The 27,549-nt window shown below is 40.8% G+C and overlaps 1 protein-coding gene and 1 long non-coding RNA gene across 9 annotated transcripts in view; one reads left to right on the forward strand and one right to left on the reverse strand.

The window, feature by feature from the left end:
* The window catches only part of exoc3l2b (exocyst complex component 3-like 2b), a 163,646-nt gene that overhangs the window by 19,662 nt on the left and 116,435 nt on the right, over positions 1-27,549 (forward strand). The window lies entirely within an intron of this gene.
* Positions 2,902-8,586, reverse strand: LOC121683938. Its single transcript, XR_006022960.1, has 3 exons — positions 8,572-8,586; positions 7,428-7,432; positions 2,902-3,407 (listed from the first exon to the last, which is right to left on the reverse strand). It is a non-coding gene; the product is annotated as an uncharacterized LOC121683938 (long non-coding RNA).

Here is a 27,549-nt window from a genome sequence, read left to right on the forward strand (position 1 = left end):
GAACATGAATCAGCCTATATTTGCACTAACAATAACGGACAAAAGCTCTTCAACTTTGGCCCGTTAAAATGTGTATGAACAGTCTAGCGACGCATTTCATCAAGGCCCATTTGGACATGTCAGTTATTTGCACCACTGGTTAGATGTAAAACAGCATTTCGTTTCAGACTAGGCTACTGTTACTTAATTTGTGCATTAACAATAACGTTTCAGACTACTGTTACTTAATTTGTGCATTGACAATAAAGTATTACATGAACTAAAGATGACTAAAATCTTATGTAGAAGAAGAAACATTCACAAAAAATCCATCCATCCAAAAATGACCTTTGTTTTTGATAGCTGTTGAAAACGGCATGGAACTGACAGAGATGTTTTTGTTTAAAAATACATAAAAAATAAATAAATAAATAAATAACATTATGCTGATACATTTTGCTTTTCCCAAATACAATGTAGCCTACAGGTGTAAGTGACCTTTCATCAATCCAGTTGCAATGGATGAACTGTGATGAACTGCCCTACTTGTGATTGTTTAGAGATTTTAAAGGTTTTATAACAATTCTACATCTTCTTTGGCTATTCTACAATCTATTCACCTTTTCAGCACCAGTAGGGTACTTTCTGTGCAGCCGCACACACACACTCAGGCATGCCAAACAAGCATACACAAAAGTTTCAAGAGTGGGGGATGGAGTAAAATATGGAGACAAATTGAAGTGTGATTTATTTTCGCGGAACGGATGTACAGGACTGAGCGGCGGTCATATTTTGTACCGCTATGCGGTACATCTAGTCTGGAAAAGTATGATTTGTTTTCCCTCATATTTTTGTGCATCAATGTCACTAGGAAGTACAGAACCCTAGAGGGGTCATTGCAATACATTTTTTGGTATCCAGAAAACGTGCGCTCATTTTACTAAATCGTGCGCACATTTTACGAAAGCGGGAACTAGTGCTGGGCGGTATGACCAAAAATGTATATCACGGTATTTTTCAAAATTCTTACGGTTTCGCGGTATATGACGGTATTTTTTTTCCCCCATGCATAATCAGATGTTTACAGCAGTCTATTTTACTGTCATGATGTAGAATAACTCCACACTAGTGGTAATGCAGTTTTGCATGGCCCCAGAAAATGATCCTGTTTACAAAGAGCCACTCATGAAGAATCTAATCAGAATGCAAAGACAATTGCAGTCAAAATACAGAACTTTTACTGTGCAAATTTCACAAACATCTTGTATAAAACCAATACAAAAAGTAGTGCAACTTGCAATAATTATACTTTTTTGAAAATTATACAATTTAAAATAAAACCTCTCTGCTAATATGCTTACTCTGTCAAATAGGCCTATCAGAAACACGCATTATTGTTATTGTGTGGTTTACATGACGTTAGTGGCAGGCTAACGTTAACTTGATGTGGATGTCTTGTTTGCCTGCCATGAGCTTCGGTTCGGTTCGCTAGGCAAAACATTAACAAAAAAGTTTGTTTTGGTGCACTGACAGTCAGGATCATTTCTAACTAGTGTTGCGTTTTGTGTCCACTCTGGTGTCTACGGGGCTCCCGTAACACAGTAGAGATCGCTACTCCTGTAGGTGTGGGTGCGCTCGTCTTCGGACTGTGAGGATTTCACAGGGTAAAAGAGGAGGTATGCGTTTTGTGACTACTCTGGTGTCTAAAGGGATTCCCTTTAACACAATTGAGATCGCTACTCCTGTGTGTAATTGTCTTCGGACTGTGATAATATCACAGGGTAAAAGAGGAAGTATCTTTCAGTGTATGTGTCTCATGCGAGGGCCCCTTTTCAACGGGTTTAGGATGTACGATAGGGTTGACTTTGTTGAGAGGTTTTCTCTATCTGAATCAGATTCCCTAATTTGGGGTTTGGGGGCTAAGGAAGGTGGACTACTTCAGTCACTTTCTATCTCTTAGTCGCTGTTCCCTATTCCCTTGGTTCGTACTTCAATATGTGGTTAACTTCACTAAAAGAGGAAGAAATTCAGAGCTGTTTTTGCAAGAGTTGTTTGTCATCAAAATCTGAGAGAGGTCAAAAACTCACTACGGACGTTCGTCTGGCCGTCCAGATTTGAGAGAAAATCAACTACCCTATTATTTGGGGATTCTTGTCCAAATTAAATTAAAGCTCCTTTTTATGACAATTCTTGTAACATATAAGCACTTCAATTGACCACAACGGATCTATAACCGTTCTATCTCTAAATACACATGTATCAGACAGATTTCCGTATCCTCGCTTGGGTGTGTGATGTGCGTTTAGACCACGATGGGTCCTAGACCTTAGTTTCACAAACAATTTTTCACAACAAATAAATTTGCTAACAAAGCCTATTTGGTTTTTTGTCTGCCCTGGAGCATAGGACTTTCCTTCCTAAATGCCTGGCTGAGTTCTCTACTCCTGTGTGTGTCAGTGCGTGCGCAGTATATTTTTTGCCCATATGCAGTGTCTTAGAAAGTAGCCCTCAAACGGACGCTTACTCACCCGGAGCGAAGATTTTTGGGGCAGAGCCCCTGTTGCAAGGCGTCCGGGGTTCTCAGCAACACAGGAGAGGCAGAAAAATACGAGAAAACGCTAGACGGTCTTTTTACAAACCCCTAATCAAAGGTTAGGATTTTGACTTTTATTAAATACAAATAAAAAAATACAAAGAAAGAAAACTGTCTAGTCTAAAAAACTAAAAAAAAACTAAAAAACTGTCTAGTCTAAAGTCTAAAAGCAAAATGCTCGATCCAAAGAAAAAAGAAGATCAAAAAGCCCTGAACAAGGGGCCGTTCTCTTTTTATACCCCTCTCGGTCAGATAGAACCAATGTCCAAATTTGGTATTGTGTCTTGCCATGAAATATTGGTTCTGCTTTTTTGTTTTTGTTTGGTTGCCAGTCAGCTTTTTGTTTTGCTGACAAACAGTTTCTTACAGCTGGTACATTATGTTCTTACATTCTGTCTTTACATTTTGTTCAAAGCACATCTCATTTAGCATACAGTAACACACTTTAATTCTAACACAACCTTTTTATATCTAAGCAAACACATTTTATGTAGCAAAACATTTTAAGTTTTATAAGCAAACTTTCTTATATATATTTAGGAAAAAACACTCTTTAAGTTTAAGCAAAATCATAACAGATTATTCTAGAAAAAAACAATTTATGCTTTTAATTAAGAAAACACACTTCAATTCTAAACTTCTAAGTTTTGAAACATTATAAGTCTAACTTGTTTCACACTGGTTGTCTATCATTATCTTGCAGCATTTGCACATTTTTATTTGTTTTAGAGCAAGCTGGATTTAAGCAGTTATATGACTAAAAATCTTTTAATAATAAATCATGAGTCTGATTATTAATTATTATCACATCTTCACATTGTAAAGTCACGCTACACTAGCCAGCTAGTATTGCTCAGTGCATGTCTATAACATGCTTTACTTGCTACCTGGATAATTTCAGCGAATATTCTTAAGGTGAGATGAATAATAAGAACATTAAACTTCACTGTGTTCGGTGGGTTGCTAACTAACGACATCACCTACTAGCCAGCTAGTTACAGCTGTTGAACAATCTCAATAGAATTTTTGTGACGGTAAATCCAGAAAGGGTTAAAGCAGAGCTAGTAATCAAGGATCTTTGGTAAATCCCTTTCAATGCAGTATCCCTTAACGTTTTTCCTTAACTAAAGAAACAATTTAAGGTATTCTGTGCAACACCCTTAAATAAACCCCTTACTTAAGGAGAAATTAAGCTTTAAGGGTCATACTTCAGGGGAAAAACTTATGGTGTTTTGTGTTTACCCTCACTATGCCTCGCAGTGGCACCATGCGTGCGTGTGAAAAAAGTCCCGTCTGAAACACTGTCGCGCAGCGCAGCGTTCCAAAGGTTGTGTAATCAAATACACCGGTATGGCGGTATATTAAAAATTCATATCATAACGAAAATATACACCGGTATACGGTGTGAACCGGTATACCGCCCAGCACTAGCGGGAATCCTGCTTCTGCATATTAGCGTATTAGCATACAACATAGTGTTATATTGTATTATATTAACCCTTAGAACCCTAGACTGTTTTAAGGGCATTTTCACTACCTTTAGTTCGAAGCATTTATCCTGGTCATTGTAAGTGCCATACACACAGCTATATATTGTGTTTTTTTCAGCAGAGTCTAGGCTAAAATCTGCCACAATTTCATGTATTTTGCATTGATTTAATTTTGATTTTTAAATAATAAAAATCCAAAAAGCGTATTATAAAAAATATCTTATATTTTGACATGTATCTCACCACTGCAAGCTGGCAGCTCGACTTGCCTTTCATGTGTGTGTAGAGTAGACTGTCCTGAATCTGGCAATATCATTGCCATGGTGGAGGGATTCTCTGGGGCTGAGCAATTTACAGACATGTGGTGAGCGCCTTACAGAAATAAATGCCATTTTTTTAATTTAGTGATTAAAAATGACCTTTCTGCGCTCCATATCTGTGACATGAACTGATCTGACCTGACTTGACCCGAGTTTATGTGTTAGCCTGTGTGTGCCTATGGTGTTTGCACTCATGATTCTCTACACATTTTTACTGCATTGCCATGAACAAAGTAAAGGCAAAAAAGGTGTTTCTTTGTCGAACAAATTGGGATGCAATGTGAGCCTTGAATTGGATGCCATGCATGAATTTGCTACTGTAGGATCTCAAAACCGGATTATGAACATTCTTTGCCATAGAGAAACACAAAATAGCGTTGGATTATAAACATGCTTTGCCACAAAAACAGACAAAAACGTGAGGTAAGTCGAGCTATATGAAGTTATTATTGTTGCTGTCACTTCGTCTGTTTTATAACCCAGAAGGATGTACTTGGTATCAAATGATAGCTCTGTGTCTCCTCTTTCATCTGACATGTGTGGCATATCTATCCGATCACGGGTTCGTGAGTAATTCAAACGAGAGTAATGGGTGCGCAGGTAAACGCAGAGTATAGACTGTAAATATGATGCAATTTTATTTAATTTCATGATTTTTTTTTTTTTAAATTTTCATACTTTAACGTACAGACAAGTGTGTGGTCTCGTTGGAAAGCCCCACTTCTGCTGTCACGTAATAAAGGTTTCATCTCGCTGCGATGAACAGTTGCGGAGCTATTGTGAAATTTGGGCTTTTGAGTTTTCTTGATGTTGTGTGCTTACCACATTTTCACCATGTGAATGTGACTTGCTAAATTTTTGGATTGTCTGTGGCTCAATGGGATAATGCACATGACATTCTGCTATTGCTCATTTAAGATTCACATCATTGAACAGCACCTGAATGACTAGAATAGAGTACTATTAGAATACTGTTGGATTGTGGAGGTTAGCACACTAGAATAGAGTATTGTTAGAATACTGTTGGGTTGTGGAGGTTAGCATACTAGATTAGAATACTGTTGGGTTGTGGAGGTTAGCACACTATAACGTTACAGCTACTTGTCAATATGGACTTGTCGTGCAAGGCAAGTATAACTGTATAATTATAGGCTGTTCATCTTATTGACTCTGACACAGAACCCACCCCCCTTCATCTACCACCACAAATACAATTCAATTCTGTGGGAAACACTGCCTTCCATTATCAGACCCTTCATCTGATCCACGATAAGATTTAGGATAGGATCTACAATTAGGTGTTAATTAATATTACTACGCTAACGTCGAAGTACTCCCAAGTGCTATTGCGCCACACATTGTAGTTCTCCTGTTTATTCGCTTGGAAAATCGCCACGTTTCATGTTGTGTGACCTTACAAATGGAGGATGCTAATATTCTAAGCCCCGCAAGATGACACACTTGGAGCATCTGTTTGGCATGCTGCCGTTCTTGTAATGTCTAAAATAAGAACGTGCAAATAAATCCATTGTATCTAGACAACACGGTTTTCAACATATCGACTAGATATCATTTGAATTGATAACATGAAGTTGTTTCCACTTCTGACATCAAAAACGTATGTGTTACATGGGTATGGGTTATATTACAGCTTAGCAATCTTGCTGAGAACATAACCTGTCAGAGATCTCGACGAACATGCATAGTAAAATGTAGGTTAACATGACAACACAGGTTTTATCCAAATGACACACAGGAAAATTAAATAGCCTTGCCAATGAACTAAATCACACATTCTCTTGCTAGATACACGTTAGCATGGCTAATAACTGCTTAGCGACAAAATAATACTTACAGCATGCGGTTGTGATGACCTTACGGTCGGAACAGCCCCTCGTTTCAGTAACAGCAGCTTAGCAAATCCTGCTTAACTGTACAAGGTTTTGAAAACTGCCTTCGGTGAAATGTTTTGCAAATTAATAACGGAGTGTCGAACTTTGCAGGGATCTTCTGGTAGAAAAACATTATCCATGCCCCTCGAACTTTTGAATCCTTGGGAAGACTATGGAAAGTCTCAGCTTTCTTTGTAGCCTAAGTTTCAGCTTCGCTCTACATTCACGTTCCTGGGCTCAGAGCACCAGTGGGCTGGTCTGTATGTAAATTTTGAGGCGTGACAAATGTACAGGCTCAGATATAGAACAAACAAAGCCCCGTTGCAAAATGTGTTTAAAGGCTGTTGCTATCAAAGGTACCACATTTTCTATAATCGCTCTGGAGTACAGTGGGCATTACTTCAAATTGGCCGGCTTCACGCGTGATCACGCGACTTTAATTTGTATTTCTCCAGTGACGCTGCAACGACGCTGCAACAACCCAAACAACCAGCAGATTGCTCTTGTGAGCAGGATGTCTCGTGAAAAGAAATGAAGCCTTGTCCTTCCCAATAGAGTTACAGTATCAGTCCATGAGTAGGCCTACTAGAAGGCATTGTTTCAATTTAATTTATGCTATTTGGCTACGGCATAAGGCTTGGCTACGCATTAAAACTTGGTACCTGGACTCGGGACCACATCCTGAATAAGGACAATACATTTAGTGACCTTTGACCACTAGGGGCGCTATAATTAGCAAAACTTTCTCGTATCGACACCAAACTTGGTACATAGACTCGGGAACACATCCTGAAGATGCACAATATATTTAGTGACCTTTGATCACTAGGGGCGCTATAATTATCAACACTTTCTTGTATTGACACCAAACTTGATATGTGGACTCGTGACTACAACCTGAGGACGCACAATACATTTGGTGATGTTTGAGGTGTGCGTATTTGTGGGGAGCCATTGGGGTGTGTGGGGGAGGAAGTTTATCTGTGTATATGTGTGTGTGTGGGACGAGGGGGTTAATTGGGTGTGTGTATAATGTAGCAACATTGGGTTGCCATGACAACTCCTGCTCAACTGCTTGGCCCCCACATTGCTGCTTGCAGCTATATTTGGGGGCCAAGCAGCGAAGCTGCGAGGCAACCCATAGTGATTCTACGTATTCTTCTTCTTCTTATTATTATTATAACAAAACGCTAATTTGCCATTAAACCATACAGTAAAAAGTTGGGATATTCGGCACATTGATTCGGTTCAGTCATATCTTTAATTTATCAAAGTTTCAAGTCTGCACTTTGAGTGCTCTAGCGCCACCAACATTTCAATTTTTTTATTACATCTATGCACATAACGTTTGAACGGTACACCACATTTTGAACATTAAGGTATATTTGGAATCCTTGGATGAGACCGAACTCAACGCAGATGTGAATTTATGAGGTAAACGTAATTGATCAGGCTGCCATATTGGATTTAATCAAAAACACCTAAAAGGCATCAAAGTTGGCAAAGTTTGTCTGATTTTCACGAAACTTGACGCAGATGATCTTCAGACCATGACTCATAAATGCATTGCTTTTAGGAGCCATATTCAAAACCCGTCGCCCGTCACGACCAATCAAGTTTGGCGGCGAAGCCGCCAAACAGGAAGTGAAGTGATCTCAGCAAGGCTTTCGCGTATCAACACCAAACTCAGTATAGGGTCTCAGGACCCAATTAGGAGGAGGCTCAATAAATTTGGTGACTTTTGACCTATAGGTGGCGCTATAATTACCAAAATTACGTTTTAGCCTGTAACGGGTCATGTGTTTGGAATTAAAGCATATTAGTGATATCTGTTAATACCTTGAGAGGTCCTTAGGCCGCCACATGCCAACATGTGACGTCAACATAAATGATCCAACCGCCATATTGGATGTCATCAAAAACACTTAAAAGGCATCAAAGGTCACAAAGTTTCTCCGATTTTCACGAAACTTGACGCAGATGATCGTCAGACCATGACTCATAAACGCATTGCTTTTTGGAGACATATTCAAAACCGGTTGCCTGTGACTACCAATCAAGTTTGGCGGCGAAGCCGCCAAACAGGAAGTGAAGTGATATCTCAGCAATGCTTTCACATATCAAAACCAAACTAGGTATATGGGCTCAGGGCCCAATCAGGAGGACGCTCAAGAAATGTGGTAAATTTTGACCACTATGTGGCGCTATAATCACAGGAAGTGGGCTCATATTTCTGCAATGCTTTCACGTATCGAAACCAAACTTGGCTCATTGACTCGGGAGCACATCCTGAGGACATACAATAATTTTAGCGACCTTTGACCACTAGGGGTGCTATAATTTGCAACACTTTCTCGTATCGACACCAAACTTGGTACCTGGACTCGGGACCACATCCTGAATAAGGACAATACATTTAGTGACCTTTGACCACTAGGGGCGCTATAATTAGCAAAACTTTCTCGTATCGACACCAAACTTGGTACATGGACTCGGGAACACATCCTGAAGATGCACAATATATTTAGTGACCTTTGACCACTAGGGGCGCTATAATTATCAACACTTTCTTATATTGACACCAAACTTGATATGTGGACTTGTGACTACAACCTGAGGACGCACAATACATTTGGTGATGTTTGAGGTGTGCGTATTTGTGGGGAGCCATTGGGGTGTGTGGGAGAGGAGGTTTATCTGTGTATATGTGTGTGTGTGGGACGAGGGGGTTAATTGGGTGTGTGTATAATGTAGCAACATTGGGTTGCCATGACAACTCCTGCTCAACTGCTTGGCCCCCACATTGCTGCTTGCAGCTATATTTATTATTATTATTATAACGAAATGCTAATTTGCCATTGAACCATACAGTAAAAAGTTGGGATATTCGGCACATTGATTTGGTTCAGTCATATCTTTAATTCAAGTCTGCACTTCGAGTGCTGTAGCGCCACCAACATTTCAAATTTTTTATTACATCTATGCACTTAACATTTGAACCGTACACCACTTTTTGAACATTAAGGTATATTTGGAATCCTTGTATGAGACCGAACTCGACGCACCCCATGACGTCAATTTCCGCCATGTTGGATCTTCGGCCATATTGTATTTCATCAAAAACACTTAAAAGGCATCAAATGTCATAAAGTTTGTCCGATTTTCACAAAACTTGATGCAGATGATCTTCAGACCATGACTCACAAATGCATTGCTTTTTGGAGCCATATTCAAAACATGTCGCCCGTCGTGACCAATCAAGTTTGGCGGCGAAGCCAAAACCAAACTCAGTATATGATCTCAGGACCCAATTAGGAGGAGGCTCAATAAATTTGATGACTTTTAACCTATAGGTGGCGCTATAATTAGCAATATTACGTTTTGTCCTGTAACGGGTGATGTGTTTGGAATTAAAACATATTAGTGATGTCTATTAATACTTTGAGAGGTCCTTAGGCCGACACATGCCAACATGTGATGTCAACATAATTGATTCAACCGCCATATTGGATTTCTCCAAAAACATTTAAAAGGCATCAAAGGTCACAAAGTTTCTCCGATTTTCACGAAACTTGACGCAGATGATCGTCAGACCATGAGTCATAAACGCATTGCTTTTTGTAGACATATTCAAAACCGGTTGCCTGTGACAACCAATCACGTTTGGCGGCGAAGTCGCCAAACAGGAAGTGAAGTGATCTTAGCAAGGCTTTCGCGTATCAACACCAAACTCAGTACAGGGTCTCAGGACCCAATTAGGAGGAGGCTCAATAAATTTGATGACTTTTGACCTATAGGTGGCGCTATAATCACAGGAAGTGGGCTCATATTTCAGCCATGCTTTCACATATTGAAACCAAACTTAGTGTATGGACTTGGGACCTCATCCTGAGGACAGACAATAATTTTAGTAACCTTTGACCACTAGGGGTGCTATAATTTGCAACACTTTCTCGTATCAACACCAAACTTGGTATGTTGATTCGTGACTACAACCTGAGGATGCACAATACATTTGGTGACTTTTGACCACAAGGGGTGCTATAATTATCAACACTTTCTCGTATAGACACCAAACTTGGTATGTGGACTTGTGACTACAACCTGAGGACGCACAATACATTTGGTAATGTTTGAGGCATGCGTATGAGTAGGGGGCTATTGGGGTGTGTGGGAGAGGAGGTTTATCTGTGTATATGTGTGTGTGTGTGGGATGGGGGGTTAATTGGGTGTTTGTATAATGTAACAACATTGGGTTGCCATGACAACTCCTGGTCAACTGCTTGGCCCCCACATTGCTGCTTGCAGCTATATTTATTATTATTATAACGAAACACTCATTTGCCATTGAACCATACAGTAAAAAGTTGGGAAATTTGGCACATTGATTCGGTATAGTCATATGATTAATTTCACTAAGTTTCATGTCAAGTGCTCTAGCGCCCCCAATGTGTCAGATTTTGCATTACATCTATGCGCTTAAAGTTTCAACCATACAAATTGAGGTATACTTGGAATCCTTGGATGAGACCGAACTCAACACACCCCATGACGTCAATTTCCGCCACGTTGGATTTAATCACTTAAAAGGAATCAAAGGTCACAAAGTTTATCCGATTTTCACGAAACTTGACGCAGATGATCGTCAGACCATGACTCATAAACGCATTCCTTTTTGGAGCCATATTCAAAACCTGTCGCCCGTCACGACCAATCAAGTTTGGCGGCAAAGCCGCCAAACAGGAAGTGAAGTGATATCTAAGCAAGGCTTTTGCGTATCAACACCAAACTCAGTACATTGTCTCAGGACCCAATTAGGAGAAGGCTCAAGAAATTTGGTGCATTTTGACCACTGTGTGTCGCTATAATCACAGGAAGTATAGTCATATTTCAGCAACGCTTTGACATAGATAAACCAAAGTCTGTACATGGGGTCAGGACCCAATAAGGATGAGGCTCAATAAATGTAATGACCTTTGACCACTAGGGGGCGCTATAATCATAGGAAGTGGGCTCATATTTAAGCAATGCTTTCACGTATTGAAACCAAACTTAGTATATGGACTCAGGACAACATCCTAAGGAGGTACAATAATTTTAGCAACCTTTGACCACTAGGGGTGCTATAATTTGCAACACTTTCTCGTATCGACACCAAACTTGGTAAATGGACTCGGGACCACATCCTGAAGACGCTCAATATATATAGTGACCTTTGACCACTAGAGGCGCTATAATTATCAACACTTTCTCGTATCAACACCAAACTTGGTATGTGGACTCGTGACTACAACCTGAGGACGCACAATAAATTTGGTGATGTTTGAGGTGTGCTTATGTGTGGGGAGCTATTGGGTTGTGTGGGGGAGGAAGTTTATCTGTGTACATGTCTGTGTGTGGGACGGGGGGGTTAATTGGGTGTGTGTATAATGTAGCAAAATTGGGTTGTCATGACAACTCTTGCTCAACTGTCAAATTGTCAAATATGATGTATCGTTGGAATCCTTGGACCAAGCCGAGTTCAACACATCCTATGACGTAATTTTCCGCCATGATGGATTTTCCGCCATATTGGATTTAATCAAAAAGACCTAAAAGTTTTCACAGGTCACAAAGTTTGTCCGATTGACACCAAACTTGACACACATAATCTTTAGTCCAAGCCTCAAAAAAGTTATCCCATTTTGTCTTCAAATCTAAAACCGTTCGCCTGTAACAGCCAATCATAATTGGCGGCGAAGCCACCAAACAGGAAGTGATATCTCAGCAAAGCTTTCACGTATGAAAACCAAACTCGGTACATGGGATCAGGACCAAATAAGGAGGAGGCTTAATAAATATAATGACTTTTGACCTATAGGTGGCGCTATAATTAGCAAATTTACCTTTTGGCCTGTAACGGGTGTTGTGTTTGGAATTATAACTTACTAATGGTGATTGTTAATACTATGGGAGGTCGTAAGTCCATATATGTGAATTTGTGACGTCAACATAATTGATCCAGCCGCCATATTGGATTTAATCAAAAACACCTAAAAGTTTTCACAGGTCACAAAGTTTGTCCGATTGACACCAAACTTGACACACATAATCTTCAGTCCAAGCCTCAAAAAAGTTAACCCTTTTTGTCTTCAAACCTAAAACCGTTCGCCCGTAACAGCCAATCAAAATTGGCGGCGAAGCCACCAAACAGGAAGTGAAGGGGTATCTCAGCAATGCTTTCACGTATTAAAACCAAACTTGTTACATGGGCTCAGGACCCAATTAGGAGGAGGCTCAATAAATTTGGTAAATTTTGACCACTGTGTGGCGCTATAATCACAGGAAGTAGGCTCATATCTCAGTAATGCTTACACATATCTAAACCAAACTTGGTACATGGACTTGAGACCCCATCCTGAGGACGCACAATACATTTGGAGTCTTTTGACCACTAGGGGGGGCGCTATAATCACAGGAAGTAGGCTCATATCTCAGCAATGCATTCACATATGGAAACCAAACTTGGTATATGGACTTGGGACCCAATCCTGAGGACACACAATACATTTGGTGACCTTCGACCACTAGGGGGGCGCTAGAGATACAGGAATTTAGCTCATATCTCAGTAACGCCTTTACGTATTAAAACCAAACTTGGTATGGACTCGGGACCCGATCCTGAGGACGCACAATACATTTGGTGTACTTTGACCACTAGGGGCGCTATAATTAGGAAGACTTTCTCGTATTGACACCAAACTTAGTACGTTGATTCGTGAACACATCCTAAGGACCCACAATACATTTGGTGACGTTTGACCACTAGGGGCGGTATGATTAGCACTTTCACCTATCGCAACCAAACCTGGTATGTGGACTTGGGACTACATCCTGAGGATGCACAATTAATTTGGTGTGCTTTGACCACTAGGGGCACTATATTTATTAACACTTTCACCGATTGAAACTGAACTTGGTATGTGGAGTCATGACCCCATATTAAGACTGCACAATTATTTTGGTGACCTTTGACCACTAGGGGTGCTATAATTATCAACAATTTCACCGATTTAAACCAAACTTGGTATGTGGAGTCATGACCACATATTAAGACTGCATAATTATTTTGGTGACCTTTCACCTCTAGGGGTGCTATAATTATCAACACTTTCACCGATTTAAATCAAATTTGGTATGTGGTTTTAGGAGTACATCTTGAGGACACACAATAAATTCGGTGACCTTTGAATCCAGTCCAATCCAATCCAATCAAGTCCAATCCATTCCAATCTAACACAACACAGTCAAGTCCAGTCCAGTCCAATCCAATCCCAACTTATGCTCAACTGCTTACTTGCTTGGCCCCCTCATTGCTGCTTGCAGCTATATTGTTCTTCTTAAGTTTTATTATTCCCGTCTCCCTAATTTTTTGTCAGCTCTAGCGCCTAGGCCCTTTGAGACAGAGACACCGTTCCAACTTTAAAACGTCCGGTCAGTACCGGTGTAAGTTGCTCGCGAAGATGACGTCAGGTGGGCGTGTCGTTCGTCCGCCATATTGGATTGAACAGAAAGCGAAACTAAATTTTCACAGGTCACAAATTTGGTCCGAATGCCACGAAACTTGACGTACATTATCCTTGGACCAAGCCTCACAAAAGTTACCAGAAGGATTTTTGATTTTCGAAAGCGTTTGCCCGTCACAGCCAAACGAAATCGGCGGTGAAGCTCCAAAACAGGAAGTCGTCCATATCTCAGGAACACTGTCACATATCGATACCAAATTTTGTATATGAACTGGGGACTCCAATGTGAGGGTGCATAAGCTAAAAAAAAAAAAGAAATATTCCAAAAGTTTCCAGCATTTGGCAAACCACCCACAGGTATTTGGTAACTATTACCTTTCACCTTTGCACTTGCACTTCTATCACAATGCCTTCCAAGTATGCACAATGTCTCTGGGCAGCCTTGCCCAATCATGAAATCCTTGCTCAGCCATGGGATAGTATGGACTTACGAACTGAAATGGCAAGGAGAACATTAGCTATTTATTGCTGACGTAGTACAGTTATTTTCACATTGACGGCATTCAAATTAAATTTTTCATTATTGTTAAATATCATGATGGGAGATTATTATTAAAAATGTTACAAGTATGCAAATTCATATGTTTACGGGCATTTAGGTTTTACTGTGTTGTTTTGTTGTAAAGACATGCAAGGCAATTCTGGGCCATGTAATGAACAGTGGTCGGCAGCACTTCATACTAATATGAATAGGTGTTTCTGTAAACCTAGGGACAATAAACAGCTATCTGTTACAAAAACGAGCTGGTAATCGCTCATTGAAGAGGGAACTATGATAAAAAGATTGTTTTCCTAAAAGCATGGATTTGACGAAAGAATAAGCAGGAAATGTCACGTTAATGTTAAATAGCCTACATCTGAACGCTAGGTGGCAACGTTGTATTACATTTCACTAAATACGGTGTGAGCTTCACAAGTAAGGAAGGTGCAAATATTATGTAGTTTATCATGGGAAATTATTGGAAATGTTATTTCTTGTTTATTCTAATTGCAACCACACACATCCATTCATAATCACACGTACACTTTTAATACCTTGAAAAGACTCTCATTTAGTTTATTTGATGTTGCCTAGCAATGCAGCCTTCAGAGCAAAGATTCTACAACAGGGCTTCAGAGAGACACGTTTTGAGTTCGTGGCCAAGTACCTAAAATATCGGTTTCCAGGTGTATGTGCTGGATGGTGTACTTCCTTTATGAAAGTAAGTGTTTTATAGAGTTACAGACATAATGAGTCATGTTGTAGTGGTCAACATAAATGTGCCCCTTCTGTTATTAGAATGCTAAGCGGAGAAGCATGCTAAGCAGAGATTTAGTATCATTCATTTCTTGTGTGGCTAGCTATAGGGATAAAAGGATACAAGGAAGTTTATTGTCACATGCATATAGTTACTGGAAGTAAGAAATGCAGTGAAATGATGTCTGGTGTCAGCCTATTTGTGCATTTATGGGGGGGGGGGGGGGGGGTAAAAAGTGCAGTAGAAGAGGGGTTTAGTAGATTAAGTGGCAAGGGCTGCATAAGAAAGGTGGGGGAGGATTGGGATTGGGGGGGGGGGGGGGGGGTGCACCAACAAGGAGCACCCAAGAGCAAAAGGGGCAAGGAAAAACTCCCTTACCAAGGCAGATCAGACCTTGGGCAGATCCACGGCTCAAGGGGCTAAACCAACTGCCAGGGGTCTTGGTGTGTGTTGGGGGGGATGACAGGGGAGATGGGATAGTGTGCTGTGTATGTGGGGAGAGGGCAGTGTGCAATATGTGTGTTGGAGAAGCTTCCTCATGAGACAATGTGCTGTGTATTGGGGGGGGGGGGGGGCAGTGTGCTGTAAGTATGTTGGGGATGTGTGTTGGAGAAGCTTCCTGATGAAATAATGTGCTGTGTATGTAGGGGAGAGGGGGGGCAGTGTACTGCAAGTATGGTGAAGGGACTTACTCAAGCAGAGTACTGTATGTATGTGAGTGATGACAGTGAAGATGTGTGTGTGGGCGGGAGGGGAGTGGAGCAGTGACTGTGTGGGTAGGTGGGGGCAGTGTGCTGTAAGTATGTAGAGGATGTGTGTTGGAGAATATCCTGAAGACAATGTGCTGTGTATGTAGGGAGGGGGGGGCAGTGTGCAGCAAGTATGTAGAGGAGGCGTACTGTAGCAAGCAGTGTGCTGTATGTATGTGAGGTGATGATCATGTCATTCGGATGTGTTTTGAGAAAGTTCAATGTTACCGTATTTAGTCAAAGCTCGTTAGCGTGGAAGTGAGAAGGGCATATTATTTCGGCGCTACAAAACGCTATTTTTATACCTCTTCTACAGTTCCAAACAACATTGCACTTACGTGGTAGTGAGTAGAGGGTCCCTAAAGCCAAACCGAAGGTCCCGAGGTCTTTATGTGGTCGGATAGAGAGTCCAGAATGAATTTCATCAAGCCAGTACCTTTCCGGAAATGTTGCCATCTTTGCTGCCATCTTAAGGGGAAAGTCCGTAGGAGTCGATTGCCAAGTGTGCTCTGGAAATTAACAATTTCGTCGCTGGAGTCACGTGGGATCGCCGAGCAAGATGGCTGCACATTAGAGCGGTCCAGAATAGTCACCGAAATAATGTAATATATCTGTCAATATCTCCTCATTTACGACTATTTCAGCAATACTTCAGTAATACTTAATAGTTCCTTCGACAACTTATCCGTCAAATATACATTATCATGGCTTCGTCTAAGTATTTCAAAGGTACACGTGGAAAGGCTGCCATGGAGACTGGTGGAGCTAGCCCAAAAAGCCCTGAGCAAAATGTTAGCTTGGACAATCTTTTCAGTGAAGTGAGTAAAATGAGCTCTACGCTGAAAGCAGTGGCTTCGGACATATCAACTATTAAAACGACTACAACGGAACTGAAAAATGCTGTAAGTGCCATTCAAGCGCGGCTGACTGAGGCAGAAACGCGAATATCCGAAGTGCAGGACACTACTCAACAGTTGGTTGGCGACCGACAGGTGCACTGCAAGCGTATAGACACGTTATGGAATCGTGTAGAAGATTTAGAAAACCGAAGCCGCCGTAACAATATTAGGCTGCTAGGTTTGAAGGAGGGCGCCGAAGGAAACAACTTAAAGGCCTGCATTGAAAGGATTTTGTCTGAGGGCTTAGGTATGGACATTGACAGTGAATTTGAGATTGAAAGGGCACATAGATCTCCTGGATACCGTCCGGAGGACAACCAACCACCACGTCTAATTATGATTCGATTCTTACGTTCATCTGCGAGAGAGAGGGTGCTTAAGGCAGCGAGAGAGAAAAGGGGAGCAACATGGAACGGATGCGCGCTTTCATTTTTTCCTGATATGACCAAGGAATTGGCGGAGAGCAGAAAAGCCTTTGCTTCGGCCAAACAACTACTGCATGCCAAAAAAGTAAAGTTCACCCTCGCATTTCCTGCGACACTACGATTCACGTGGAATGGGAGGAATAGAAAGTTTCAAGACGCGATGGAGGCTGTCAAGTTCATTGAGCAACGAATAACGGAGGGCGCAGCTGATGGAGGAGACGATATTGTTGAAGATTAGCGTAGGCCTACAATGACAATTATCACTAATGGAGAGTTTGAGAAAGGTATGGTGTGACTGGACAGTTTTTTTTTTGTGTAGTTATCTGAACCTAGGGAAGCTGGACGTTCCTCAGACCAAATCAGATTTTCTTTTTGTTTTGCTTTCTTTTGGTATTTGGACTGATTTAAAAAGGGAAGAGTCTCCAGTTAGTAGGAGTCTCCTGTGTGTGAATATGTTTTCTTTGACTGATAAGGGGGGGTTATTGTTGACCAGTTTGGTCGTGTTTGTTCACATTTTGATTAGGAAATTATTCAGTGTTGGTACAAAAATTCTGGTACTGTTTCAAGAAGGTCAGACAAAATTGAATTGCCTTTATATGCTCTATATCTTAATTTGTTTTCCATAAGGAATGAATGGCATATAACTCTTATGTTAAGATAGTGTCCTGGAACATAAATGGATGCGGAAATCCAGTAAAAAGGAAGAAAGTTCTCTCATATCTTAAGCTTCAACAAACAGACATAGCATTTATTCAGGAAACACACCTAACAGATGATGAGGCTAAAAAATTTAAAAGAGATTGGGTGGGGCAAGTTTTTTACAGTTCTTTTTCCAGCAAAAAAAACGGAGTTCTCATTTTGGTTCACAAAATGTTAAACTTCTCATTAGTAAGGGAATTTAGGGATGCAAATGGTAGGATTATTTGTCTTGATACCATTATAAACGGCATGGAATTAACACTCTGTAACATTTATGCCCCCAACAAAGATGAGTCCTTTTCACGTATAGATATTATTTTGGTCTCTCAAAATCTAGTCAACTCTGTCATCGACAGCACCATTAATGCCATCTCCTTGTCTGACCATGCACCCGTTGCACTTTGTATAAATATACAACCAGACAAAACCAGGCGAGGTAGATGGAGGATGAACACCTCCATGCTGCAAGACATGATATTCCGTAATGAACTGGCAGAAGATTTATCATCATTTTTTGAAATCAACATGGGTAGTACAGATAGTGTAGCAATGGTATGGGAAGCATCAAAAGCTTATGTTAGAGGTAAAATCATAGCACAAACTTCTAAAAAGAAAAAAAGAGTACATTAACACTGTTAAAAAATTGGAAGCAGAAATAATCATAATGGAGAGAGAACTGGCCAAACATTATTCAGACAGCCTGTTCAATGATATTTGCAAATCTAAATTCAAAATACAAGAAATATTTAATAAAAAGGCAGAATATGCTTTATTTAGATTGAAAACAACATTTTATGAAGCAGGAGAGAAAACGGGCAGGCTTTTGGCTAGACAGCTTAAGGAGCAAAACTCTGCTCATGTAATTCCTGCGATAAGAAGAGAGGGTTCACTAATAACATCTTCCAAAGGAATTAATGAGGTCTTCCAAAGTTTTTACGAGAAGCTCAGATCTAGATCAGAAGGTATGCCAAGCGAAACATCATTGCAGACTTTTTTCTCCACCATAACTCTTCCAAGTCTATCATCTCAACAGGTAGACATTTTAGATAAACCAGTTTCACAAGAAGAGGTCATAAAGGCTATTCAAGCTATGAAAACAGGGAAATCACCTGGAACCGACGGGTTTCCTGTTGAATATTATAAAGAGTATACAGACATAATTTCTCCAGTTCTGACTAAGGTGTACGAAGAGGCTTTTCAGACCGGCTCACTTCCACTATCTCTGAACGACGCACTTATATCACTGATTCCTAAAAAAGGCAGAGACCATACAGATCCTGCCAATTTCAGGCCAATTAGCCTAATTAATGTAGATAGCAAAATACTGGCCAAGGTTCTGGCTTTGAGGCTAGAAAAAGTTTTACCAGACATTATACACTCTGACCAGGTTGGTTTCTTACAGGGTAGATCTTCTTCTGATAATTTACGAAGGCTTATACACTTGATATGGTTGAATTCCTCCAGCACTGCACCAGTGGCCGCAGTCTCATTGGATGCAGAGAAGGCCTTTGACAGGGTCGAGTGGGGTTTTCTTCACTCGACCCTGTCAAGATTTGGGTTTGGAGCTGGTTTCATGAAATGGATCACGATTCTTTACAGTAATCCTAAGGCAGCAGTCATGACAAATGGTCTGATCTCATCATTTTTTAACCTCTCCAGGGGAACACGACAGGGGTGTCCTCTATCACCACTTTTATTTACAATCGTTTTAGAACCTCTGGCCATAGCTGTAAGAGCAAATCCCTCTATCAAAGGAGTGGAAGGAGGGGGTAGCGACCATAAGCTAATGCTTTATGCTGACAACATACTTTTTCTAACCAGTGACCCACAAAACTCCCTACCTGCCTTAATGGAGACCATCGATGGATATTCTCATCTTTCAGGTTATACAATTAATTGGACCAAATCTGAGGCAATGCCAATATCCAAACATTGTCATCCACATGTAATGACACAGTATAACTTTAAATGGGTCCCAAAGGGCATGGTCTACCTGGGTATCAAGTTGAGTCCAGACTTAAGTGAAATGCTTGCATTAAATTATGACCCATTGCTTCAAAAAATCAAGACGAATATAGGGAAATGGGAGAGGTTAAAACTGACCTTATGTGGCAAAGCAAATGTCATCAAAATGGTAGTTGCACCACAAATTAACTATATATCCATAATGCTCCCGCTCAGCATACCAGAACATATTCTTAAACAGCATGATAATCTCATCAAGGAATTTCTTTGGGCGGGGAGGAAACCTAGGTTTAAAATGAGCAAACTGTTTGCACCTAAAGATAAAGGTGGGCTGGGTTTACCTGATATTAGACTGTATAACTTGTCTTTTGAAATGGCTAAGATAGCTAAACACTGGATTGGAGGGGTGTCTGGTTTAAAATGGGTCACCATAGAGGAGAGTCTCGCCAAACCTTTTCATCCTATACAGGTATTATCCCAAAAGGTGACTGGTTTGGAGAGAGATAAAAACCCAATTATTAAGCACTCTAGGGAGGTTTGGGCAAAAATTCATAAGCTACATAAAATCTCACATCACAAACAGCAATATGCCTCACTATGGCTTAACCCAGAAATTAAAATAGGGAAACAGTGTTTTGGAAAAGGTGGGTAGAGAATGGACTTCATACAATTAATGACCTCTACAAAGATGGCATTTTTAAATCTTTTGCTGAGCTAACTCAGGAGTATGATCTCAGAGAGAAAGGTGACTTTTGGAAATACCTGCAGATTAGACACTGCATAATGGGAAAAAGTCAGCCAATAAAGGAAGACAATCCAGTAGTTGATTATTTCCAATATCCACGTAATCATAAAGCATCAGTATTTTACAATAAATCCATCTGTTTGACCAGGAGCACATGTGAAAATCTAAGAATAATTTGGCAGAGGGATCTTGAGTGTGAAATTGATGAAGATAATTGGGAGCAAATTCTGGCAGATAATGGTAAATATATTAAAGAAATTAGATGTAGATTTATTCAATACAAAATCTTACACAGATTTTATTGGACACCATGCAGACTTTTTAGAATAGGACTAATAACTAGTAATATATGTTGGAAATGTAAAAAGGAAACAGGCACATTTCTGCATCTCATGTGGGATTGTGCTATGGTCAAGCCATTCTGGTGTAGAATATTGGGGTTTCTTGAGACGTGGATAGGAGTGGACCTACCGGTGTGTCCACGCTTATGTCTTCTAGGAGATAAAACTGTAATACCACAGCTGACAAAAGATGTTCACTCAGTGCTGATGGTTGGGTTGACAGCTTCTAGAATTATACTACGACATTGGAAGTCACCTATAAATCCAACATTCCAGGACTGGAAAGTTTTAATGAGCCAGACAGTGTCGTATGAGGTCATGCTTGCTAGAATAAAGGGTAGAGGACCGGTGGTATTGGGTAGCTGGGATTTCTTTGCAGAGTACCTGACCTCTGGACTTGTACTTTAACTACTGGGATGTGCTAGGAAGACTATGCACATTCATCTTCTCTGCTTTTATGTTCTTGTATGGTGTTTATTAGATTATACTTTGTGCTCTATCTTTATTCACTTATTTATTTTTCTTCTTCTCAACCAGGAACACTTATCTAAATATGTTAATTTAACTGTCTGACCGTGCTTGTCTTGTCCGAATGAGATATGTACCACAATTGTTCAAATAAAAACTTTAATAAAAAAAAAACAAAAAAACAAAAAAAAAAAAACAATTTCGTCGCCGTTTAAAAAAAAAAAAAGGCTGCTGCCTTCTGTAATCCACTACCATTTCCTTGGTTTTATTGATATTCAGTGTTAGATTGACACCACTGTGCCACCTCATCAACCTGATCCAAGTAGAGCTGTACATTGTTGTTACTAATCAGGCCCAAGATCACTGTGTCATCTGCAAACTTGATGATGGAGGTATGACTACTGTTGGCTTTGCAGTCATGTGTGTAGATGTTGTACAGCAGTGGACTCAAAACACAGCCTTGGGGAGCACCAGTGCTGATGGTTAATGAGTCAGATGTCAGACCCCCCACTCTAACCACTTGTGAACGGTTGGTGAGGAAGTCAAATATCCAGTGACACTGGTGTTCAGTCCTAAGGCCTTCATCTTTGTGACCAAGATGAGAGGTACTATCGTGTTGAACTGAACTAAAGTCAATGAACAGCATCCTCACATAATTCCCATTCCCCTCCTCCAGGTGAGTTAAGGTGGTGTGCATGAGGTTTGAGATGGCATCCTCTGTAGACCTGTTGGCTCTGTAAGCAAATTGGAGGGGGTCGAAGGAGGCAGGGAGAGATGAGCAGATAATGTTTTTCACAAGCTTCTCAAAACACTTCATCACTACATCAGGGCTACTGGGCGGTAGTCATTCAGACATGATGGACTTTTGTTTTTCGGTACTGGAACAATAACAGACTGCTTGAGGCAAGTAGGAACTGTCTCTTGAGCCAATGACGTGTTAAATATATAAGTGAACACAGGAGCTAACTGAGCAGCGCAGGATTTCAAAACCCTGTTAGAAATTCCATCTGGTCCAGCAGCTTTTCTACAATTAACCCTCCTAAAGGCATTGCTCACATCGACCTCAGAGACACAGAAAGGTGCATCCTCATTTGCTTCACATGCTGCAGCTAGTGCAAAATAGTCTTTGTTTTTCATGTCAAAGCGAGCATAAAAAGCATTAAGTTCATCAGGGAGGGCTTTACTCACATTCATCATAGGAGGGGACTTTCTTTCAAAGCCAGTGATGGTTCGGAGTTTTTTACACACTCGTGCTGGATCACCCTCCAAGAAATCAGCTTCAACTCTGTCTCTATAGCGCCACTTAGCATCTTTAATAGCTCTACGTAAACTATAAGATGCTGCTTTGTAATCCGTCATACCCCTTGAAATAAGCCCAGCATTATAAGTCATGGTGCGTGTCTATAATGCCGTTCTCACTTCTCTATCCACCCATGGCTTCTGGTTAGGGAAGCTTCGGATCTTTACAGTTGGGATGATGGAATCAGTTAGCATATTGATGTAACTCAATGATACTTCCGTAAACTCATTGATGTCAGCAGAGTTCGTCTTGAACATCTCCCAGTCAACGTTGCTAAGGGCGTCCTGTAGCCTGGCTTCCGATTGGTCAGTCCAGCGCTTGACCTCCTTCGTCACTGGGGGGTCCGTCTGACTTCTCTGTTTGTACATAGGCAGTAGGAAAACAGCGGCATGATCTGATTTTCCGAAAGCTGGTAGAGACTTAGCTTTGTAACTGTTCTTGATCTGTGTGTAGCAGTGATCCAGTGTGTTGTCGCCACGTGTAGGGAAGTGAATGTGTTGAATAAATTCAGGCATGGACCGGTTCAGATGTACTTGATTGAAATCACCAGCCACAATAAGCGCAGCTTCAGAGTGCGTGTGTTGTTGTCTATTTAACACTTCTTGCAATTCTGAAACCACAGCATCTGTGTTGGCTTGTGGAGGAATGTAGACAGCGTTGAATATTACAGAAGTAAACTCACGGGGCAGATAGAAGGGTCGACAGACGATCGCTAGATGTTCTAGATGAGGCGAGCAGGACTTTGAGAGAACGGTGACATTTCTAGGATCACACCACTTGCTGTTCGTCATGATGCAAACACCGCCACCTTTCAATTTTCCAGATAGCGAGCAGCAGAGAAAAACTCCACCGGAGTGATGGCACAGTCCGGTACAAGTTCAGTTAGCCATGTCTCAGTAAAGCATAGAATGTTACAGTCCCTGATGTATCTTTGAAACTGCATCCTTGCTCTTAGTTCATCCATCTTGTTCACAAGAGACTGGACATTGGCTAGGAGAATGCTAGGCAGTGGAGGCCTATGAGCTCTATTCCTCAATCTGTTACGGGCCCCGGCTCGTTTTCCTCGGTGTTTTTTCCTTCTGCGCCGAAATGCGTCTCCATGGTTCCCTGAGAATCTAAGTCGGCCAGGTAGAATCGTCGATTAAAACATCCCGAAACAAAAAAGGCAATTCATTTCCGATGTTTCTGAGTGTAACGCCATCATACGTAATCAGTGCAGTGGAAAAGTGCAAAAAATTAGGGGTTAATAAAAGGTAAAAGAGTAAATATAAGCACAAATTAGGCGGAGCAACCAAAAAGGCGTTCGAACGTGGCGGCGCCATGGCAACAAATAGATGTATGTTGCTAATTGGGATTTATGTTGTTTAGAGTAATGCCATGGTCATTTGATATGAGATGCTTGCACTCGTAACTTTGTCACTTGTAACTTTAGGACTGCTATTTAGCACTTTAGCCCTAAAAGTAGCACCTAAGTCTGTGACAGTTTAAAAGTGGCGAGGACTCCTAACTCCTAACGCGATGTTTTGAAATGCGTCTACTATTGTCTACAGGAGCTTCCAATCGCGAGGGAACTTGCATTGAAGGCATAACCAAGGGATGCAATAACACCACCAACAACCAAAACTAGCCTACTCATTGTCAACATGTACATTAAATGTAACGTTTTATGTGAATCAAATTAAAATGTTTTCTTTGCAAACATAGGCATAGGCATATGGTGACAGATTAATTTAATAATGCTGCTGTGTGAATCACGGTAAGCGCGAATGAAGTGGCCACTTCATAATGGGACGCACTGTATGGAAGTGGGCTAAGTAAAATAGAGATGTTTCAAATAAGAGAAGGTTAATCAGAATTCTACGATATGCCCGCTTGACAACGGCAGAGATAGAACTGGCCTTTGGCCATAGCAACCATCCATTTAGAACGATTGGCCTTCATAGCAACCAAAGATCTGAGCTGTGTTGCAATGTGAGGCAAAGTATAGAAAGATGATGAAATATACAGAGACAGGTCAAGAAATATAGTGCAATGTAGACAGTAGTATACAGTTGATTTACAGATGGTGGTTTAGAGTAATATGAAGTATTCCTTTATTCTGAGATACATCTGAGATAGGCTACATCAATAGGCTCTCAAAACAACCCCAGGCTCACAAAACAATCCGAAACAGACATAAGGTCTTTATAGAGCAAATCCATATAGGTTATTTGTCAAATAAACCAGTAAAACATAATTTGTGGGATGGAAAACATTCACACTCATAGCTCATATTTTTTTAAATAAATCAGTGAAAAAGTATCCTGACAAAGAAGCAGCTTTTTAATGCCTTGGTCATATTTCATCATTTCAATTCCTCTGTAGGTTACCTGATAGCCCAGTTTGAGAGGCGCAAGACGCGTGACATTATTTATTTTTGCAGCCAATCACTGCTGTCATTTTATTTTATTGATTTGATCTCAGTCATAGAAGCTAAATTCGAAGGCAGGCCAAAGGTAAAATCCAACGAACCGCATTCAACCCGCAAGCCAGTAGTTGAATAGCCCTCTCCTAGAGCTTTTGAGATATTGCCACTGCTCCAACACTGAAAGGCACTGTTACAATTAGGGGTGAACGATTTTGGAAAAAAATCTAATTGCGATTTTTCTCACCAATATTGCGATGCGATTATTTTTAAGCTCTTTATCTTCTGTTTTGTTCAACAAAGACAATAATATATTATTTTATAGTATGACCAACACAAAATTAGATAAGTTAAACATAAACTGTTCTTTCCTGGAGCCCAGGCCTATGTTATGATGGCATTAGGTCATTGAATGAGATTGATGAATGAAATATTTTTTATTTAACTATTTTAATCACATTAGTAGACCTATATTAGTTGAACTTCCAGCTATGTAAACATTTAATGATTCTTATACGTTTCTATTTTGTTTCTATTTCATGTAGATATGATCTTATTTCGTTAGTTAACAGTTAGGTCTACATGCAGTGGCACTGACACGGCTTCTCCTTGTCCTGCGCTCTCCATGCACGCACACGCACACACAGACCCGCTCCTCTCCTCTGTAGGCTACTTGCACGTGAATCGGAACAAACTACTGTAGATTGTTGAAGCGCAAATAAATGCGGCTGAATGACCGTTCCGCTCGGTGTTAACTAAAGGTTAGCATCATCAACACCGCAGCGCAATACTGTACACATGCATGCAAATGAAGTAGTTTGTTCATATCACAACAAAGCCAATCGCGGAGACAAAACTCTTTAAACAGGCAAAGTTATCAGCAGTTAGCAGCATGTATGTAGCCTAGAGCCTTAGCTGGTAAGCTAATGTTAACAGCTGGGTTTTTGGTGGTTAGCTGTACTACTTATGCATCAATTCATTCATTACCTGTGAGATGAAATGTTTGCACCGCCAACCCCCTTGGATATCGCAAATGCCCCCACTGTCACTGTACTCCAGTAAGCAAAATCCCCAGGGCACAGGTGAATTGCTGCTGTGCAGCCCAAACAGTCGTGGAGTTTTAATCGTCAGCTGGACAAGTGAATGAAGTTACCAACCAGTTAGCAGCATGGGAATTATGAACTAGAACCAGGGACATTGCAGGTTCGAGCAAAAGGTAATGAAGAGATTTATTTTTAACCAAAGTAGCTCTACTGATCAGACCTTTCTTGACACTGTTAGCTGGTCCTCTTGTTTACGTTTTTTGCTCCTTCAGTGGTCGGTGTGAAGAGTCTGTGTCGCGTCGGCAAGCGCAAGTATAAATGCGTTTTGGTGACTGTCACATATTACAGCGTAATCGCAGCCTTTGCGGTTTGAAAATCGCGTTTCATCATATCGCGATATTATCGCAAATGCAATAAATCGTTCAGCCCTAGTTACAATGCCTGGATCAAGCCAGGTTCAGCATAGCGTATGCCACTGTCTGCTCACGTTGGTGACCGGGCAAGCACACTTTCGCAGTTCCCGCCGGAAATGCAGTCTAGTTAAATGTAATTTTCGTTGTAAACAAACGGGCTACTTGGTGAAGCTTGGCCTCACAGATGCGCTCGTGCCTTAGTTGGCAAGACATTTTTTCATGTTATAGGCCTATTAACTGACCGCCCGATTCACGTTGGCTGGGGGGCAGGGGGGCCCATCAGACATTTGTGCCCAGGGGTCTATGAATTGTTAATCCGGCCCTGCCCCGAACAAATCGCACCTTTCCACCTCAGGGGCCTTATCCACAAAGAATGTTAAGGCTAAAAGTAGCTCCTAACTGGCGAATTTAGGAGCAACTCCTAAAAATAATGGGCGTGTCACTTCTAACTTTAGGACACCTAAAAGTAGCACCTAAGTCTGGGACAGCTTAAAAGAAGTCGAGAGGACTCCTAACTCACTAAGACCTATTCACAAACCGCTTTTTGTGGCATTTCACGTCGCGATGTTTTGAAATCCTATGCGGCTACAGGAGCTTCCAATCGCGAGGAAACAATTTTGCATTGTAGGCATAACTAACTGATGCAATAACGCCACCAACAACAACCAAAACTAGGCTACTCATTGTCAACATGTAAATTAAATGTAACATTTTATTGTGAATCAAAGGGGGTCACTTCAGTCAAGCTCGTGCATGAGTAATGACGTCATCCATAGCAAAGACTTAAATATGAGGGGACTGACATGCGATTCTCTGTACTTAATGAAAATATACATTATTTCCAAATCACAAAATAATGGTCGAATATTACTGATGATATTTCATTGTTATTTAAGAACATGCAGTGCGCGTAGGCATAGGCTATGGTGACATATTAATTTAATAATGTTACAAAGATACTGCATCAATCCGTATGTTTCATTAGGCTACTAGGCTATTTGTTTTGCCTTACTCTTGATTC

This window comes from Alosa sapidissima, chromosome 15, assembly GCF_018492685.1.
Source record: "Alosa sapidissima isolate fAloSap1 chromosome 15, fAloSap1.pri, whole genome shotgun sequence".
NCBI lineage: Eukaryota > Metazoa > Chordata > Actinopteri > Clupeiformes > Clupeidae > Alosa > Alosa sapidissima.